An 18901-nucleotide genomic window follows, 5' to 3' on the forward strand; every position below is an offset into this window, starting at 1 on the left:
ACAATTGTGAAACATATAAGGATTATGCTTTAAAAATGGTTTATCTCTAAAATAAATTAGTTTAAAGTTCTCCACTTTTTGTCCAGGACCCATATTATGTTTGTGAATCAGCTGTGCAATCCATTACTCTTTATTTAATAAATAGTACATTTCTATTTTATTCATTTACTGTTCTTTACAAATTAAGTTTGTCATTCCTAATAAATCTATAATGTTCATTTATTTGGGGACATGTGTCCCTTCTCTACAATAGCTCATGTACCTTTAGAACAATACCTCTGATTAGGTATATTCTGCAAATAAAAGTGCATTAATGCCATTATCGGGCACACTCCTCCAGACTCCCCCTTCATATAAAGCCAGCTTTGGCCTGTGTGTTACATAATTCATTATTACTTAGTAGCACACAACAGGTCTGCACAGAGAGGATCATGAGTACCTACTATAAAGGATGTTTTGGGTCCTGACCAATAGTAAAAGACCTTTGGTATATAGGACTAGTGGTGACACAGTACATACCTTGTTCTCTGATTCCTTCATTCTATAGGAAAAGCAAGATATAATAAAAGAGTTATGTAGGTGCTATATAAATAACTGGTAATAAGTGTTATTTTACACAGACTGAACAACCCAACTTGATCCCTATCTGGCCCCAGAAAACTGAGGCCTGAGGGATCATTCCAATAATACACAATTGTGCTATTCTCTGAGAAACTGCAGAAAAGTGTATAAAAATATACTGGATGGCGAGATATCAAATACATAAATATCTCATCTACAGTATAATACAATTGTAAAGCTTTTGTGAATATGATTCCACACAAAGTGGCTGCACCTAATATTCAAGATGTTGTAGCCAATCATTTTACTTGGATGTAGGGGTTAAGGCACGAGGAACGTTTATGCTAATCTATAGGCGCTCACTGTTCTATTACACAGTAGAAGCAACATAAACACAGTCAGACTATATTCTTGTTTCTATGTAGTAGATGTTCTACAAGCAGTAACCAGAACAGATCTGCAGGAGTCTGAGAATGAAGAATAGTAAGGAATTATTCTGTAACATTTCTGAATTGTGCACATTTTGGGACTGATTCATTAAGGGACGCATACTGAGCGCAATCTGTATTTGTTTTAAAACGCATGTAAATTGTGTATACATACGTTTGAATCCAAGAAGGAGTGGATCTGAAGATACGGGTGGTGATGAATACAGGTGTAGGTCTGCTGTGCTCTACTAGTCAGGACACTGCTAGGTGACTCGAGCTCTGTGTTATGTGGCGTATGGTCCAGTTCTGGGCATGTGCAGAGTAATTGTGCATATTATAAGCCCAAGACCAGTAGATATGCTCCTTAATGAATCAGGTCCTTTGCTTATTACTTTAAGGGAAAAATAAATGCTTGCACTACTGACTATACAACACATTGGAAGGCATTTCTAAGTATGTCTTCATGTCAAAAAGAACACACAAGGCCTGATTCATTAACAAACATAAATGCTGATAGGTGCCATATTTTGCGTTAAATTGCTCTGCATATGCCCAGAACTAAACTATACGCCAGGGAACACAAGGGTATGCAAGTGGTCTTCAAACACAAAAGAAACAGGGAGGCAAGGGGCGGTTGAACGTAGCAGAAGTACATTAAAGGCGTTCCTAAGCGGATACGGGCGACTCAAGTTCAGGCGAATGCAGAAGGGTCAAATCGTTCTATAAATATTTCTTCATGAACAAATCACAGATTTTCACACATTGTCAGAATGGTTATTTCTGTTATAAAAGTCTCACCTCTGTAGGAGTAGAAATTCCCGAGCTGGGAGAGAGGGAGAATGGTGGGGGGGAGGGAAACTTGTTGTCATCAATTTCCACATCTTTGTCTGACGGGAAAGAGATAGTTTGAGAGTATAAGCCATTTTATTTATTTATTTTTTGATTTTCATTGAAGAAACTGTTAAGAACAATATAACAATAAACAAGTTATTACAACAAGCAATATTGTTTCCTCTTTTTTTATATATAAATGGAGGAGGGGATATGCAGGGCCCTCTTAAGAAGCTCTTGGGCCCCCGGGCACAGCAGTGCACCGGGGCCCCTATATATAAAAAAAAAAATTATATATATGGGCCCTGCAGCCCAGGGGGGCCCTCCGGAGGTAGAAAAAAAAAAAAACCTGCAAAAAAAGAAGAAAATACTTACCGTGCTGTCAGCTGGCGATCCGGCTCCCTCCCTGGTCTCCTCCTCCATGCTGTGCTCCGCAATGGATGTCGAGCGGGCGTGATGACGTCACGCCCAACATGCACTGCCAGCGCGACGGAGGAGACCAGGGAGGGAGCCGGATCGCCAGCTGACAGCACGGTAAGTATTTTCTTCTTTTTTTGCAGTTTTTTTTTTTTCTGCCTCCGGAGGGCCCCCCTGGGCTGCAGGGCCCCTGGGCACCTGCCCAGCGTGCCCAATGGGAAAGACGGCCCTGGGGATATGGGGTAGATAGAAACAGGTGCACAACAGGATAAAACTAAGAAGTCTATTCTAACGATAAAATATGTAATGTAAGGAACTTAAGACCAAGTAAAAATGAGGTAGCATACATTATAAGATCAAGTTTATATTAGGGTTTTTTTTGTCCCATACTGATAAGCAGATTTAAGAGAGTTTTACTGAGGAGGTCTATGTGTTAATGATAATGATAATGATAATGAAATGATAATTCAGTTTAACAAATTTAGTTTTGTTATCCACCCATGCAATGGTGTTGCTGCTATTTGTCTCAGTTGTGAGGCTAAATAATATAACCTAACACCAGGGAAACCACTGTCACCGCTGTTCCTGGACATCTTCAATATATACATAGCAGTTCTATGGGGTTTGTCATTCCGAATTAATATGAAAAAAGCTGCTTTATTATATTAGTTGGAACATAGATATGTCTATTGTTAGAGCTACAGTGACTTTACAAGCTGAACTTAGGTGCCAGTATGTGCTCTTGTCTCAGTTACTGGGTAACTCTTTCTAGAAGTGAGTGATGTTTTCAAAAAGACAAGTGGAGACATTTACTGACATTTTTAAAGTTGCCTTAGAAACATTCCTGAAAATTGGTCACCACAAATTCCATAGTATGTTAAAAGAAATCTCTATCCAGTGCAAAATAAGCTGGCATTAATTTTGGCTGTTATATTACCACTCATGTTTTCCTAATTGGTCCATATCAATGTATCTTAATTATTTTTTATTTTGTGGGATGGTAAATGTTTACTAACTACCACCTAAAGTGTGTTTCTGTATACAAAGGACCCTTAATGTCTATACATTTTGTCAAAGCACCCCCTAACCTTAGTCAATTTATACAAAGCCACCATTCATGTTTATATAGGATTTAATAATACTAATTCTGATTAGTTTTACATATACTTTATTATGCATTATAGTTAACAGACTGAAGTACCCATTGAACCTCTGTGAGGTACCCCACTGGGTACAGGTACCACAGGTTAAGATCTTAGATCTACAATTCAGTAGTAAAATGTGTTTGGTTAAAGTTGGAAAATATTGTGCCAAAATCTGCTAAAATGAATGGATTCCTGGATTCCCATATAGACAACGTCATTTTATTGGGGTTATGAGTGTTTGTGAAGTGCCATGACTCATTTAGTCATCTTATTATTTACAGAGACTCTGTCTATCACTGCTAATAGAACAGCGCAGGAACTGCATAATTATTGTGGAGCATCGCTAACCTGCCCCAGCAAGATAGAAATAATAATGAGAACAAAAAAAGAAGAGTTATGTGACCAGAGCAATAATCACAAGTTCTTTACCTCCACCAACTGCTTCTTTGTCCTCGGTCACAGAGAGGGCGATTGCTATGTCATTTACTTCTGTTTCCCATTCCTCCACGTCCTCCAGTTCATTCTGCATATGAATATAATGACAATTACACACATGTAGGATATGGGATCAAACACTGTGACCGGTCTTTGTACCAGGGATGAGAACAATATTGGGTAAGATGAATGAAAACCCTGTATTTTCAAAACAGTATTTCTTGGTCCTTACTTGGGAATTTTTGGGATATTGTTTAGCTCTCTGGAAGTAAAGGAAAGTACAGAAGAGAAAGGAGAAAGGAAGATCTTTACCCTATTTACTTTGCAGCCACAAGATGGCTGCTGCCTGAGGTGAATAAATGTTTGTTATGGTCACATTTATTCTGCCTTTAAACTGCTTTGAATGCTGTTTGCTGTAAAACATGATGTTCCTGGGTCCTTAAGGAGAGTATCGTGTGTTATGTTAACATCCGCACATAAATCGGTTCTGCATACTCCTGTAGTCAACGGAACGGATCTCAAGATACGTGTGTTGCTGACTACGCGTCTATTCTTACTCTGCTACATCAGACACTGCAGGATACGTACAATTCCCTGCAGCATCCGCCGGCACGATACCGTGAAAGAAAAAATAATGTTTATAAAAAAAACAGTGTGCCCCCCTAACAGATTAACCTTAGTGCTGCCAACCTTGGCTGGTACTAGCAAAAGTGGGGGGACAAAAAGTGTGGGATCCCCCAGATTTTACTACAACCAACACTAGGCTTAGCGAGCTGGTCAGCATGGGCTTTATTTCTGAGGGAGATGGGGACCACAAAATAAAATGCGGACCCTCCCCTAGGGGTACCCAGCCCTGTGCTGAAAGCATTAGAGCTCTTTCCACACCTATGGTAGAATCACAAGTACCAGCATGCCCTGACACCCAGCACCCGCTTTGATCTGTAATGCACTAACACAAAATGTAAATAAACCAAATACCTGTTTTACCTCTAAATTTAAAGAAAAATAATAAAACACCAGTAAAACTCACCAATATCTGTGTTCTGCATCTGTAAGGAATGATGAACACAGATAAGGAGCCGGGTCCGGCACAAGCACTTACACTAGACACCGAGCTGAAGCAGGATATAAGGCAGAAATCAGTGTACTTCTCAGTGCGCCGGAGGTTGATTTGGACGTGGCTGCAAGAGAACACACTTATGTATATTGCCTACATGAATCCACTCATACCTCACCCTGTTCACTTCCCTTAATCGCAGGCTGTAGTAAGTGCCTTTGCGCTCCTAGACCATCCAGTTCTGAGCACGCGCAGACTGATTTTGCGGAGGATACTCAAAAACAAGCCACATAGGCTCCTTGATGACTATTTAAAAAGTTAGGTCAAGGTGATAATGTCCTTTATGTCACTAATCTTAAATTACATGTCCACATGAATATTCAAGGTAAGCATGCACACATGCATCACTAGACATAATGATACAAAATTACACCACCAGGGAAAACAGTTCCAAAAACACTCAAACTCTTGTCCGTTAGATACAGAAGAGAAATGACAGATGGCAGAAAACAAAAACAATTGCAACATGTCCAACTTGCAGAAATATCCATTCAGTGTCTCCAACTTATTCCCCCATCACATACAAAGTTCCTTAACTTACCCCTCATTTATCTCTGCTCCCCAAGTTAGTCCATCTCAACATTAACCCCAGTGTATCCCCTATGACCTCAGACCAGGCCCCAGATAAGCCTCATTGTCCTCAATGAGCTCTCACATTAAACCAGTCATTTGTTATACTCAATGCTTCACCTATGCCCTTAGGCCAACAATAGCCCCAGCACCCCCATATAAATCAGCACTCATAATATTCTCATTATCCTCTCTATCTCCTCACCCCGCCCCTCATTAGACCCAATACTGCACCTATACTCCTAGGTCATTCCCACATAAGCACAATGGCCTCATGATCTCTTTTAATCAAACATTAGTACCCTATGATCCCAATATAACTGAAATTATTAGCCTAGAATTATTAATTGTGGAATACTGTGCAGTGTGTTATAGTAAATAACCCACTATTCTGGAATAATAAAAATAATTGTGATTATCAACGTAGGAAGAGTGGTCCGACCTCCTTTTAGACGAATTAAGCTAAGATAGCTTTTTATCAGAAATGTTCACTAGTCTCAGGCAAGTAAAAGTGGCCATTTTATGGCTTATTTAGTAAGAAATGGATTGTCTAAGTAAAGCACCCATGTAATATTGGATGATCAAGGTACCAAACACATTTCTGGTGACAAAATTACAGAGGTTTTTCATACATTTTATAAACAGTTATTGTCACAACTATATTGCGTGCCTGCTATTGTTGGCGCTACTCGGAAGAAGGTGCGGAATCTAACGTACCCCTGGTATTCACCAGAGACCCCCGCAAGGAGGTATGGACTCTGCTGCAGGGACACGCAGGTCGCGGTCCTTCCATAAGTCAACAGCGAGATACAAGAAGAGGGTGTCAGACAGACTGGGTCGGTAACGTCCTGGTAATAGAAAGTACACAGGAATATCCAGAGGGATGGCGAGGCAAGCCGGGTCGGTAACATTCAGGTAGCGCAGTACAAGGGGAGATCTAAAAGGGGTGGTCAAAACGGTCCAGGTCAGAAAGGTCACAGGCAAACGAGGAAAGTCAGGAACAATGCTGAAACTGGCAACACAGAAAACGCTGGAGACAGGAAGACCTGATACTCTGGCACTGGAGGAAGGACTGAGGCTGCCTTAAAAAGTCTGGGCAGCCAATGGATAGAGAAGGGATCATGATGCGGTCATCAGCTGCCGCCGCCGGGTGTTCCTCGTAGCGTCCCATTGCCTAGCAATGGGAAGCGCATGCGCAGAGGGCCCCGCCGGGCGGATGGAACTTCCGTGTCTGGTTGCCTGGCAACCAGACGCGCTGGGCAGAGACACAGGCGACCATCCCGAGGAGACAGCGGGACGGCACCTGACAGTTATTTACCTCTCAAGCAGAATTTACATCATTGCAGTTGATAAAGTATCTGAAGGAAATTAAATGACCTAAACTATCATTGGAAGACAGAAATATATTGACTCGGCTCGGTACTCGGATACCCTAAATTCGGTAGGATTCGGATCTCGGGGAAACGAGTTCGCCCATCTCTAGTTCAAATGCATATATTTTAGAAATTGTCTGAATGTTGCTGGTGCAGCAAGTAGTTGAAAATATTGAAGCTACAACTAGAGAGTTGTTCAGGTTGTCAACCCTATATGGAAATATGAATTTGAAGAGAGTCTACATTTAGTAAGGCATCTCAATGATAATACAGAATATACAATAGCCAATAAGGAAAGTGATGACTCACCATTGGTATTTCCTGGATGAAACTCCTGGGCGAATCCTCATTATTTAGTTGGTATTGAAATATATACGTCCAGGTTAGTCCCATCTGTAATATTGATAACAGTAGCTTGTTTAATATAAAATCAATGTCTTTCTTACACAGGGTGCCCAAAACTGAATCATAAAAACTGATTATAAACATTCTCTGTAAAGCACTCTGTAAAATATTAGCACTTTATAAAGCATAATAATAAAGTAATAGTAAATTACAGTGTACTGAAGTGATTACTTACCATTACATGTTCATCTATAAGAAAGATATCTCTTTCTGCAAAGAGATACTGGTCTACTGGTGATGTCCACGTTCTCATCAGGGTCTGTAATATAAATAACAATAGTCAGTTCAGATGAAAAACAATGTCTTTCTAACAATGCTCAAAACGTAAAATGTTCTCTTTAAAACACTGCATAACATGTTGGCACTGTGTAAATAATAATAATAATAATAATAATAATAATAATAATATACCAGTGTACTGAAGTGTTGACTCACCATAGATATTTCCTCAATAACAAATGACACCTCATTGCCATTGCAGGTCACATCATAGGTGTACATGGGCCAGTTTCCAACCTCGGTCTGTAATATAGATAACAGTAGTCCGTTTTGTTAAAATACAATATAGTTTTACACTGTGTGCCCAAAACATAATAATAAAAATTGATTGAAAACATTCTTTGTAAGGCACTCCGTTATATGTTGGCTATCTATATATATATATATATATATATATATATATAATAAAAAATACAATTAATTTATCCATGTAGTGAAGTAATCTTCTCGTTACTGCTCTTTAGCTCATAAATGTACAACCGGGTTCTTACCTTGGTCTGTAATATAGAGAACAGCAGTCTGTTTAGATCAGAAGTGCATACTCTCTTCTTGGTCACAGGGACACATTGGGTTATTGTTCTCATTTGAAGGAAAAGGAACCTCTCTGAAGACAGACCATAATTCAGTTATGTCATACCTCTGATATTGTTATATAGTGCCTATGGGGACTTTCTGGCACTATAAAGAAGTGGTGCAACACCAGAGGGTGTGTGACCCTTCCACAGGGGGTGGGGGTGGTCTCATCACATAGGGACGGAGCCATACCAGTCCCCTGGAACACATTCCCCCTCTTCCTTGTGTAATACATTTCTGTATATTGTAAGCATACAGGGCAAGGAGGACACTCTTAGCTCTTTCTCTTTTAATACCCAGTCTTCTTATATTACCGGGTTTCCTTTTATTACTATGTTTGTTGCCAATTGTAAAGTACTGCAATATTCTGGTGCTGTATAAATATCGAACACAATCTTGGTATGTAGAAAAATGGGGATAAATACACATGATGCAAACATAGTATTACCTTTGTACACGTCATAATTTACACCATATCTTGACGGTGGGATGTTAATGTACAGACAGTCACTTAGAGTTAAGTTTAGTCAATGGGGGGGATTTCTGTACCATAATATCCAGACGTGCATGCAGGTGCGCATCACACAAAGCTCCTCCTAGATTTACACCTGAATTGAATGTTCACTATGTTTCAAGAAATGGCATCTAACCAACAGTGTCCCTCCATATCCAGTTATAAGGAAGTCCCTCGTGTACAGGCTGCACACAGAAAGCTATTTCTGACAGAAATTGAATGTTGCTTGAGCAACAGTTATACCCCTGCCCTTCCTCGCACACCCATAGTCTGCAACCTATAGAGCAGATCGAGTCCTCCTTTGTAGAGGCCCAATTTCTTCTACCAGTACCTGGGGTAAAGGAAGCGGTACGAGGAGCAGTGACTCTCACCAAACTGGAATGGTGGGTTGGAAATGGAAAGTACTTCTTTACTTGCAAATAAAGTCTGGAATTATTCTTTAATATGATAAATTATTAATCATTATATGAATTATCTGGTTTGACAGCAGTCAAGGCCATTATCACTTACCCAAGTAATATCATGTGCTGGGATATCTTCCCAGCTTCCATTGTCGGGCCATGCTTCCATGACTATCTATAAGACACAAATAGCAATGTGATTGTATACATCCTTCATGTATTTTAAGGAATAACAGTTGATATTGTAAATGCAAATCCCAGTAAGTGTAGGGCAAGCAAATATATTCTGTAGTCCTGTCTCAAAGATTGTGATTGGCTCCAAGCTGTATCCATCGATAAACCAAATAGTCTTATCTCAAACACTGTCATATCTATATCTATCTGTGTAATAAAATCGGTATCTGTCTTATTATCTATTATCATGTAAAATAATGCTGATAATAGTTCAGATGGTCTGTCCCAAGCTCAAAGAATGAGCAGAGAAAGAGACATCACCAAGACTCCTATTTATTATTATGCAGCTATAACACCGATCTTCTATCACTATAGAAAATCTGTTATTACTGCAATTTATTAAGAAAATATCGCTGGAGTAACTGGGTAATACACAGCTATTCACCAATACCGGCTGACAGCAGTAAGAAATGTGCATATAATGGGCTTCCGGTTCCAATTGTATCTCTCTCTCTCTCTCTCTATATATATATATAAATAATATATATATATATATATATATATATATATATATATATATATATATATATATATACACAAAAAATATTATTTTCCATTATGCCAATATGAAAAATACTTTATTTAAATAAATAAAGCATTTTTTATGAATATCTTCCACTATTGCCATTCTGAGATGGCGATAGCGAAAGGAGGATTGTTAAATTGGATTAATGCTGTGTAAAGGAATTTTTACATTTTTTATCTGCTCACTTTTTCCTGTTACTGGCTCCCTGTGACGTGTTGTGTGATAGATATGGGTTATCTACTTAAATCTGCCCCTCTGCCTTAGGGCAAAATGTCTGTCCTTTGGCTCTATAATCAGGTTTGTAAGTATAAAGCTTAATGCCTTTTGTCTATATAGTAAGTCAAAACTCGCTATGATGTATCCAGGGCAGACTTGAAAACGAGGTAACTCAACACCTTTCTTCTTGGTAAAATAAAAAAATGAAGTGGGCAGATCATCATTTTAATGTACTGTATATATAATTCCTACTGTGGGGTCTATGTCCAGTCTAACTATTAATGTAACAGAAGATAGAAATATTATGACCTACCGTCAGAGCTCAGTGTCATTACCTGTTCAGATGGCCTCTTAAAATAGGTGATAAAATCCTGTTTTTTAATCCAGGTATATATCCAGTAATATAATAATTGTAATATAATTATAATAATATATCCAGTAATATAATAGCTCAGTTTCTGCACAACGCAACACCTGCAACCTCAACTCTGCTCCAACCAACACTCAGAATGAGGAGAGTTCTGTGACATCACAGAGTGAGGTGAGTTCTGTGACATCACAGAGTGAGGAGAGTTCTGTGACATCTTAGTGCTCAGGTCTTTGTTGTTAAGGGGACCTGAGTTTGAAAAAAACACAAGTAATTTCAGTCTCAGAGCCTTTCATACATTCATCAAATAGGCGCAGTTAACCTAAATTCCGGAGTTATGAATATGCCAGAGGAATCTGAATGGGTTCATGCAAATATTTAAGCTATGTGCACATTTTCTTAATTCAGAATAAAACTATCCTGCTTTTACAATGATGCATGCTAAAAAAAAAATGCAGTTTATATTACACTGCATTGTCAGATTTACATTTTCCATAGTGGAAATGTTTGCCCGCAAATGGGTATGAACAACAATGTGCATATTAGCAATTCACTTTTTTTTTTCACTTGTCTCCTTCCCCTCATGTTTAAATCAATCTTCACTCTATCCAATGTATTTGTGGTAACTTTATGGTTTCTCATACCTACTACTGGAAGCTAAGCCATTTATTCTGCGGCTACACCACATATTTTATCTTGTAGAATGGAATACTGAACTCTTTATATATATGAACATTTTAATAACCTCATTTAAATACGCTGTGGACTAAGGTATAATTCCATATATCACTATTAGAGACTAAGCATTGTAAGACTCCACAAATTAACAGCGTGTTTTTCTATGATCTTTTACTGCACATTCAGGGCCTCATTATGTTCAGACACAACCTGCAAGTACTTGCATTTTAAAAAAATGCGCAGAACTAGTGTGTAGTTCAGATCATATTCACATATTCAATCCAAGCAGATATCAAGATACGTTTCCATTTGAATCTGGGTGGAAGAGCGCTCTGCCTAAACGTTACTTGCCGTATGTAGACAGATAGTACAGACTGCAGGATACACACAAGCGTCTGTTCACTAAAAGGCCACCTCAGAACACATAAAAACAATTAATTCATTAATTATACAATAAATGAACAACTCTTAACAGTATAATCATTGATAAAAATATGGATTTTTTTTATTATTTGTAAAAAAAAAATTGTGGGGATGCAAAACAGGGAGAGGTATAAACTAGAGATGGTCACTGACCCCCGTGTTTTGGTTTTGGATTCGGTTTTGGATCTGGATTACCGTCGTGTTTTGGTTTTGGTTTTGGTTTTGCAAAACCGCCATTGCGTGTTTTGGTTTTGGTTTTGGTTTTGTTTGGTTTTGTTTTGCTATTTTTTGGGAAAATCCATGTTTTTGGGCCTAAATTAACCCAATTTAGTGCTCCAACTGTTTTAGAGACAAGTAATCTAATTGTTGAGGTAATAAATCATCCAAAAAAACAGTTTAATTCTTCGTTGGTAGGCCTATTCTACACACAAAACAGATTGTCTTCCTCTCCATCTATGCATATTGGCAATGCAGCCATCGTCTTTGAATGTATATTACACCCTACACTTATAGTTAAATATGTAAAGAAATGGAAAAAGCCAGTTTGCTTTCTGTCTCTCAAGGCCCCCCTCCACTTGTATAAAATAGCAAAAAATTCAGCCATTATAGACTGTACAATATTAATTGACATGGAGAAAGCCAGTTTGGTTTCTGTCTCTCTAGGCCCCCCTCCACTTGTATAAAATACTAAAAAATTCAGCCATTATAGACTGTACAATATTAATTGACATGGAGAAAGACAGTTTGGGGTCACTCTGTCTCTCTAGGCCCCCCTCCACTTGTATAAAATACCAAAAAATTCAGCCATTATAGACTGTACAATATTAATTGACATGGAGAAAGCCAGTTTGGTTTCTGTCTCTCTAGGCCCCCCTCCACTTGTATAAAATACCAAAAAATTCAGCCATTATAGACTGTACAATATTAATTGACATGGAGAAAGCCAGTTTGGTTTCTGTCTCTCTAGGCCCCCCTCCACTTGTATAAAATACTAAAAAATTCAGCCATTATAGACTGTACAATATTATGAAAAATGGACAAAGCCAGTTTAGGGTCACTCTGTCTATGACACCCTACCCTTAAGGATAAATTGCCCTAACAGCAGCCTTTCAAGATGGTATGTGATATGGAAATGCCACAAGTCCCTTTCCTCTTTGGGGGTAGATTGCACCCTACACTTACATAGAAAGTTTTAAAAAGATGTTATCGGCATCATCTTCAGCTTCATCCTCACCCTCATCAGTGTGTACGTCATCATCACAGACTATCAATTCATCGCCGCTTGAATCCGCCATTAGAGAACAGTCAGTGCTTGGATGTCTTGGATGGTGAAGGCCTTCCTCGTGGAAGATGTAGTTCATTTTTATAAACATCATTTTCTCCACATTTTTGGGAAGTAACCTTCTACGGCGATCACTGACTAAGTTCCCTGCTGTGCTGAACACTCGTTCAGAGTACACACTGGAGGGTGGGCAGCTTAGGTATTGCAAAGCAAGTTTGTACATGGGTTTCCAAATGGCTTGCTTTTCTTCCCAGTAAGGAAAGGGACTGTCTGACATTTCCATATCAACTACCTCTTGAAAGTAATCCTCCACCATCCTTTGCATGTTTATACTCATATTGGATGGACTTATGGGCAAAGTGACACTTTTTTTTGAAAAATCCTTCAAACCAGCCCAGATGTTAAATTGTTCTCGTCTGCCCCCTGTGTCTTCCCTGCTTCTTTTTTGGAAATTTAATTTTTTACGAGCAACAGCTTGAGAAAGTGAAGGAGGACACGTCGTCAAGCCGAGGCCCAGTTCAGCGGCCAACTTGCTGAGCAATAGCTCCTTGCAAAAGTTCACATCTCGCTCATTTACAAGTAAAGACTCAATGTAGGTTTTAAACCTTGGATCAAGCACAGTGGCCAAAACGTACTGATCCGAGTTCAAGATCTTAATAACTCGAGGATCATTGTGAAGCGAATTAAGTACTTGATCGACAAGGCCAACATACTTTGCTGAATTGCTTGCTTTCAGCTCCTCCTTCATTTTCTCAAGCTGCTTTTCCAATAGTCTAATTAAAGGAATGACTTGGCTCAAACTAGCAGAGTCTGCACTGACCTCACATGTCACAACTTCAAATGGTTTCAGCACCTTGCACAGCACTGAAAGGATTCCCCACTGTGCAAGAGTGAAATACATCCCCCCTCCTTTCCCAATGTCATGACTTGTGCAATATGCTTGGATGGCTTTGCGCTGTTCCTCCATCCTCTGAAGCATGTACAGGGTGGAATTCCACCGAGTTACCACCTCTTGCTTAAGTTGGTGGCAGGGCAAGTTAAACTGCTCTTGGAGCTGCTGTAATCTCCTACATGCTGTGGCTGAATGCCTGAAATGGCCTGAAATTTTACGGGCCACCGAAAGCATCTCCTGCACCTCACGGTTATTTCGTAGGAAGCTCTGCACCACCAAGTTGATGGTGTGAGCAAAACAGGGAATATGTTGGAAATCACCCAGCTGTAATGCTCGCACTATATTGTTGGCGTTATCTGAAATGACATACCCTGGGGAGAGTCCGAGTGGTATAAGCCATGCATCAATCACATCTCTCAGTTTGCGTAACAAATTGTCAGCCGTATGCCTGTTAGTGAAGCCGGTGATACAAAGAGTGGCCTGCCTGTGACAAATGTTACGTAGTGGTGTACATGCTGCTGCTGTTCCTGCTGGTGAAGGTGAATGACCAACCCAGTGGGCTGTCACAGTCATATAGTCTTTGGTTTGGCCACTTCCACTTGTCCACATATCTGTGGTTAAGTGAACAGTGGGCAGAATGGCATTTTTCAGCGCAATCTCTACATTTTTACACACTTTTTGGTATAGTTGTGGAATAGCTTTACGGGAGAAATGGTGTCGCGATGGAATTCTGTAACGCGGACACAAAACCTCAATTAACTGTGAAAAACCAGCTGCGTTTATTGTGGAGATTGGACGCAGATCTAACACTAACATTGCAGCCATGGCGTCTGTGATTCGCTTGGCGACTGGGTGACTGCTGTCATATTTGCTTCCCCTCGCAAATGATTGTTTCACAGTTAATTGCTGAAATGTAGGACTGCTCATTTTATTCACCTGCCTCTGGGATGACGATTCACCCCCAGCAGCAGCAACAGCAGCAGCAGGACTAACGCTTTCTTCAGAGGAATCAATAATAGTGCCGGAGTCATCCAGCCTTAAGTGGGATGCCGGGCTAACTCCGAGCGCTACTGAGGATATTGATGAGGATGGTGTGGTGGGTGTATTTTGTAGCCGTCGGTATGTCGGTGAGCGGAGGGTCTTAGCTGATGAGGGAGTGCTTGTATTCTTTTGGGAAGAACTTTCAGCTTTTCCCAACACTTTGCCATGAACTCTCGTTAAATGGCGTAACATAGACGAGGTTCCAAGATGGTTAAGGTCCCTCCCTCGACTGACTGTGGCTTCACATACACTACAAATGGCTATACAATTGTTGTCTGGATTTGGGTAGAAATAATTCCACACATAAGAAGTGGATTTTTTTGTTTTATGCCCAGGCATGACAATGGCCTTTTTCTTGTCACGTGCCAGAACTGCTGCCACTGGTGCAGGACTTACACAAACAACCTCATCCTCATCAACATCCTCATTAGCGCCCTCGTCGCCTACACAAATCTCCCCCTCATCCTCTTCTAATTCCAAAGTGGCATCCTCAATTTGGGTATCACCGGCTACACTCGGGCTATTAAGGCACACATCAGCAGAATGCTCACGATTAGACATCCCACTGTTGGATGGACTCTCCACAGGGATTGTTGTCATTTGTGAATCAGAGCAAATATTCTCCTGTAATGCCTCACTGGTATCTTGCAGCTCAGCTTTGACGCGTAACAGTAGTTGTGCACCAATTGTAGCCTGGGTAACTTTTTGGGATCTGCCACTAATAGCCAAAGGTGAAGGCCTCATTCTCTCTTTGCCACTGCGTGTGTAGAATGGCATGCTTGCAATTTTTTTTTTATCGTCACTTAACTTTTGCTCAGTTACACTTCTTTTTCGCTTCAATACAGTAAATTTTTTTTTGGTTTTTGTTTTTTGCACTAATTTGAAAACACTCTGTTGTTTGACATCGCCTTGGCCAGATGACGTACTGGGAACACTAACATCAGGACTGGTGACAGAACCTGGTTGCTCATTTAGATCATATGTGGACTGCTTTGAATCCATTCTGAGCGCAAACCACTGAGGAGTGCTAAAAATTATTGAGTAGATACTGCTGACAGATATGACTTTTGACAGCCAGAAATATTAATGCACAATTAGGGAGGACACCCCAAAAACACTGAGGAGTGCTAAAAATTATTGAGTAGATACTGCTGACAGATATGACTTTTGACAGCCAGAAATATTAATGCACAATTAGGGAGGACACCCCAAAAACACTGAGGAGTGCTACAAATTATTGAGTAGATACTGCTGACAGATATGACTTTTGACAGCCAGAAATATTAATGCACAATTAGGGAGGACACCCCAAAAACACTGAGGAGTGCTAAAAATTATTGAGTAGATACTGCTGACAGATATGACTTTTGACAGCCAGAAATATTAATGCACAATTAGGGAGGACACCCCAAAAACACTGAGGAGTGCTAAAAATTATTGAGTAGATACTGCTGACAGATATGACTTTTGACAGCCAGAAATATTAATGCACAATTAGGGAGGACACCCCAAAAACACTGAGGAGTGCTACAAATTATTGAGTAGATACTGCTGACAGATATGACTTTTGACAGCCAGAAATATTAATGCACAATTAGGGAGGACACCCCAAAAACACTGAGGAGTGCTACAAATTATTGAGTAGATACTGCTGACAGATATGACTTTTGACAGCCAGAAATATTAATGCACAATTAGGGAGGACACCCCAAAAACACTGAGGAGTGCTAAAAATTATTGAGTAGATACTGCTGACAGATATGACTTTTGACAGCCAGAAATATTAATGCACAATTAGGGAGGACACCCCAAAAACACTGAGGAGTGCTACAAATTATTGAGTAGATACTGCTGACAGATATGACTTTTGACAGCCAGAAATATTAATGCACAATTAGGGAGGACACCCCAAAAACACTGAGGAGTGCTAAAAATTATTGAGTAGATACTGCTGACAGATATGACTTTTGACAGCCAGAAATATTAATGCACAATTAGGGAGGACACCCCAAAAACACTGAGGAGTGCTAAAAATTATTGAGTAGATACTGCTGACAGATATGACTTTTGACAGCCAGAAATATTAATGCACAATTAGGGAGGACACCCCAAAAACACTGAGGAGTGCTAAAAATTATTGAGTAGATACTGCTGACAGATATGACTTTTGACAGCCAGAAATATTAATGCACAATTAGGGAGGACACCCCAAAAACACTGAGGAGTGCTACAAATTATTGAGTAGATACTGCTGACAGATATGACTTTTGACAGCCAGAAATATTAATGCACAATTAGGGAGGACACCCCAAAAACACTGAGGAGTGCTACAAATTATTGAGTAGATACTGCTGACAGATATGACTTTTGACAGCCAGAAATATTAATGCACAATTAGGGAGGACACCCCAAAAACACTGAGGAGTGCTAAAAATTATTGAGTAGATACTGCTGACAGATATGACTTTTGACAGCCAGAAATATTAATGCACAATTAGGGAGGACACCCCAAAAACACTGAGGAGTGCTACAAATTATTGAGTAGATACTGCTGACAGATATGACTTTTGACAGCCAGAAATATTAATGCACAATTAGGGAGGACACCCCAAAAACACTGAGGAGTGCTAAAAATTATTGAGTAGATACTGCTGACAGATATGACTTTTGACAGCCAGAAATATTAATGCACAATTAGGGAGGACACCCCAAAAACACTGAGGAGTGCTACAAATTATTGAGTAGATACTGCTGACAGATATGACTTTTGACAGCCAGAAATATTAATGCACAATTAGGGAGGACACCCCAAAAACACTGAGGAGTGCTAAAAATTATTGAGTAGATACTGCTGACAGATATGACTTTTGACAGCCAGAAATATTAATGCACAATTAGGGAGGACACCCCAAAAACACTGAGGAGTGCTACAAATTATTGAGTAGATACTGCTGACAGATATGACTTTTGACAGCCAGAAATATTAATGCACAATTAGGGAGGACACCCCAAAAACACTGAGGAGTGCTACAAATTATTGAGTAGATACTGCTGACAGATATGACTTTTGACAGCCAGAAATATTAATGCACAATTAGGGAGGACACCCCAAAAACACTGAGGAGTGCTAAAAATTATTGAGTAGATACTGCTGACAGATATGACTTTTGACAGCCAGAAATATTAATGCACAATTAGGGAGGACACCCCAAAAACACTGAGGAGTGCTAAAAATTATTGAGTAGATACTGCTGACAGATATGACTTTTGACAGCCAGAAATATTAATGCACAATTAGGGAGGACACCCCAAAAACACTGAGGAGTGCTACAAATTATTGAGTAGATACTGCTGACAGATATGACTTTTGACAGCCAGAAATATTAATGCACAATTAGGGAGGACACCCCAAAAACACTGAGGAGTGCTAAAAATTATTGAGTAGATACTGCTGACAGATATGACTTTTGACAGCCAGAAATATTAATGCACAATTAGGGAGGACACCCCAAAAACACTGAGGTGTGCTACAAATTATTTAGTAGATACTGCTGACAGATATGACTTTTGACAGCCAGAAATATTAATGCACAATTATGGGGGACACCCCAAAAGCGCTGGGGAGTGCCAAATATGAAGAAAAAATAATAAACCTCTATCCTCCTCTCTGCACTAGCGATTTTGGTTAGAGCAATTGCAAGAACAATATGGTATTCTCTGTCCCTGCTCTAATTAGCCTATGACTACACCCTGCTCTCTCCCTCTGTCAAATGGCGATGGATTGCTGTGGAGGCGTGTATTTATAAAGTTGAAGTATCGCGAGAACCGAGTCCCGAGATCCGACGACGTCACAATGACGTTCGGCCTCGATTTGGATTCGGAATGGGCGGGAGAGTACCGAGCTGCTCAGCTCGGTACTCGGATACCCAAAGTTCGGGTGGGTTCGGTTCTCGGAGAACCGGACCCGCCCATCTCTAGTATAAACTGACATTAATTTTAAAATATAAGAGAATAGTTGTTCTCCAAAGTAAAAAGAAAAATGTACTGAGGTTTTAATCTTGAAATATTCCCATGGTAAAGGCTGAAGACAAGTCTTACTTGGGTGGGCATTGGGGATAAGCGAGTAGGAGAGAAGAGGATGGCGACAGGGACAGACGTAACTTCACCCTTCACAGCTTCACCCTTAGTAGCAA

General features: G+C 39.8%; 1 long non-coding RNA gene across 1 annotated transcript; it reads right to left on the reverse strand.

The window, feature by feature from the left end:
- Window positions 1-1817: 1817 nt before the first annotated feature.
- LOC142100078 (uncharacterized) lies at window positions 1818-7265 on the reverse strand. Its single transcript, XR_012678688.1, has 3 exons — window positions 7187-7265; window positions 3812-3905; window positions 1818-1876 (listed from the first exon to the last, which is right to left on the reverse strand). It is a non-coding gene; the product is annotated as an uncharacterized LOC142100078 (long non-coding RNA).
- Between the last annotated feature and the right edge of the window lie 11636 nt (window positions 7266-18901).

Source organism: Mixophyes fleayi, chromosome 8, assembly GCF_038048845.1.
Source record: "Mixophyes fleayi isolate aMixFle1 chromosome 8, aMixFle1.hap1, whole genome shotgun sequence".
Taxonomy (NCBI): domain Eukaryota; kingdom Metazoa; phylum Chordata; class Amphibia; order Anura; family Limnodynastidae; genus Mixophyes; species Mixophyes fleayi.